Below are 3,323 nucleotides of genomic sequence, written 5' to 3' on the forward strand. Positions count from 1 at the left end.
CCACCGGCTCCTGTGAGCCAATTTCTCCATCTTCCCTCCCACACTCGATGGTGACTCTCGCTCTTCTTGGTGCTTCTCCCTCCGCATAGACCACAGATCTGGGGTTAACCTCCCATCCTCCACTTTCCCCAGGCTTGGGAGGTCTCAGAGCAGACCCAGGGATACCGAGTTAAAACCCCCTCCCTGCCAGGTGACTTCGTCGTCTTACCAACGCCACCCTCATTTTGGGGGGGACGTCCAGCTCAGGCTGGCTCAGCGCCCCCTTGCCGGTGTGGTTTGGAAAGCCTCGCCCATCCCACAGCAGCGCACCGGGCCCCACAGTAGCCCACGCAGGACGCCGTGTGGTGCTCCCCTTCTCCCGGCTCTGGAAGGCTCCTCCCGCTGCTGGGGCCCCGTCTCTGGAGGCGCCTTGTCCCCTGGAACCATCCGGAGCTGCGAGCGCGGTTTTGTAACATTCCACGCGGTGCCTCGCACTCCGCCCCCCTTTAGGAAGCCCCGCCCCTTAAGACAATGATCTCCCGCCGATCCGCCCCACGTTCAACTGCTGCCACTGCCCGTCGCAGGGCCACGCGTCGCCCCTGTTGCCGCGGTCTCTTCGGAAAAGTTCTCCACACAAATACCCCTGGCCTCACCACGTCCCCCAGTCCTCCCGCTCCTGCCAGGCCACCTGGAGTCACTGGAGATACTGCACCAGCGCGGTAGAACAGCGCCCCCTCGTGGCCCTGACCTCAGACACGCCGAGGGACCGCGCCGATGCCTCCAGACAAGAGCTCCACCAGATGGATGCTAAGGCAGAAAAAAAGTGTTTTGTTTTGTTTTTAATTGGAGTCGCAGTCTTGGGCAACATTATCCTTCAGGCTCCGGCTCAGCCATCCGTTCCTCTAGGGTGTCCTGCCTGATGCCTCCCAGCTCGATGGACAGACAGCCTGCACTGGGGTCCTGAGGTCCAACTCTTGCTTCCCCAATTGCCGCCGGGACCCCTGATTCCCCAGTCCTAGCCTTGACCACTCTACCTGTGCCAAACCTATTTTGGCCCCACACCTTGGACTGGGCTGTCACTGTGGGCCCGTGAGGGCAGAGACAAGAGCTGTTTTGGCGACCACTGTGTCCCAGGGTGGGGCACATGGGCGCAGACAAACTGTGGGGCACCTCCTAGGGCAGCGGTCCGGAAGCTTTTGGGCACCAGAGATGGGTGCTCCTATGAGAATCTAATGCCTGGTGATCTGAGGTGGAGCTGAGGCAGCGATGCCACCGCAGGGGTGTGGCTGCAAATACAGATGAAGCTTCGCTCGCTGGCGGGCTGCTCAGCTCCTGCTGTGTCGCCTAGTACCAGTCCATGGACAGGGTACCCCTGTCCTAGGGAGCATACATTTCCTCCCAAAACCCGCATATTACTTTGTTTTATTTAATAGTTTTACTGAGGTCTAATCTATATATCATAAAATTCACCCATTTTAAGCGCTTTAATGATTTGGGATGATTTTACAGTTGTACAGCTATCACCACAATCCGACATTAGAACATTTCCATTACCCTAAAAAAGACTTATTTTGCCCGCTTGCAGTCACTTCCCATTCCCACCCCTCGCCGCAGCCAGCCACAGTTCTACTTCCTGTCATATGTGTATTTTTCTCTTCATTTGACACACATTTTCTGAATACTTGTTTCTATCAGATATTGAGTGTAGAGGATACAGAGTGACACACACAGACTCTGCCATCAGGGATCTCAAAGTCTGGTAAGGGTTTTGGCTAATGGTAAAATACGTCTATTCACTCATTCGTTCGTTCAAAAATATTTATTGATATTTATCGAGCACTTTCCATGTTCCAGGACCTAGGGCTACAGCAGTGGGAGGAAGAAAAGGGACAAAAATTCTGTTCTGCTGAAGTTGATATTGTAAGGAGAAGATGAAAAATAAAGAAATAAACAAGTAGATGTGTGATGCATGGCGGGTTGTGATAAATGTTTTGGGGAAAAAAGAGAACGGGATAGAGTGATGGGTGCGATTTTTCGCAAGGGTGGTCAGAGAGCATCTCTCTGAGAAGAAAACATCTGATTAAAGACCTGACTGAAGTAAAGGAGTCATGCCCATATCTGAGGGAACAGCGTTCCTGGCAGGGGGGAACAGCCAGGGCAAAGGCCCTGAGGTGGGAACATGCTGCAGGTTAGAGGGCTGGAGTGTCAGGAGGGATGGGAGGCCAGTCGATGATGAAGTCAAAGTGAGTGCTTCCTTTCAGGGGGCAGAAATGAGAGCTAGAATTTTCAAAAGAAGCAAGACCTTTCCCTCCCTATGAACTTGGAATCAGGTTTCAGCCAAAGTTTTTTTCTCTCAAATATTTGTTGTGAAAAATCTTAATTCAGTGGAAAAGTTGAGAGATTAGTACAGTAAATTCCATATAGCTCCACGTAGAATCAGCAGTTGTTAACTTTTCATGCTGTTTGTTTTCTCTTTCTCTCTCTCCGTCTCTCTCTCTCTCTCCCCGTCTCTCTCTTTCTCTCTCTGAATCCACACAGATGCTTGCACACAAGTGAATATCTGCTGAATCATTCTAGGTCTTGGCTCCTAAATACTTCAGCATGTATCCTCTAAGAACAAGGCCATCCTCTTACAGAATTACAATATCATTGTCACTCCTAAAAACATGAGCAATCATTCTGTAAGATGATCTAGTATCCAAGACTGCATTTTAAAATGAATGAAAATGAGAATCGGGATGAAATTGTCATTAAGGATCTCTATAGCCTTTATCTGGCAGGAAAAAGAAAATTAACATAGATAGCAGATGGGGCAGTCACTAGGAAACAAAAAGAAACTACAGTAGTCCCCCCTTATGGGAGGGCAATAAGTTCCAGGACCCCAAGTGGATGCCTGAAACCGTGGATAGTACCGAACTCTATATATTCTATGGGTTTTTGGGGGGATGTGGTTCCATAGTGCAGCGGTTAGCATGTCTGCTTTACACGCAAAAGGTCCTGGGTCCATGGTCTATGGCTATGCCACCCTGAACAAGCCCGATGTCTGATCTCGGAAGCTAAGTAGGGTTGGGCCTGATTAGTACTTAGATGGGAGACCACTTAGGAAGACCAGGTGCTATAGGCATTAATAATAAAAAAAAGAATATGTATATTCTATGTTTTTGCTATATATACGTACCTTTTCACCTAAAGGAAGTACTTTGGGCTTCTCTTTGGCCTTTCCAAAGTGCCAGCATCATTACTCTTACACTATGGGGCCATTATTAAGTAAAAGAATGGTGACTTGAACACAAGCACTGCGATACTGCAACAGTGGATCCGATGACTGAGATGGCAACTAAGTG

At 49.7% G+C, this 3,323-nt stretch overlaps 1 pseudogene; it reads left to right on the forward strand.

The window, feature by feature from the left end:
• The first annotated feature begins 2,987 nt into the window (after positions 1-2,987).
• Positions 2,988-3,103, forward strand: LOC111746886 (annotated as a pseudogene).
• The last annotated feature ends 220 nt before the right edge of the window (positions 3,104-3,323 follow it).

The sequence above is a fragment of the Pteropus vampyrus genome, unplaced genomic scaffold, assembly GCF_000151845.1.
Source record: "Pteropus vampyrus isolate Shadow unplaced genomic scaffold, Pvam_2.0 Scaffold203, whole genome shotgun sequence".
NCBI classification, from domain to species: domain Eukaryota; kingdom Metazoa; phylum Chordata; class Mammalia; order Chiroptera; family Pteropodidae; genus Pteropus; species Pteropus vampyrus.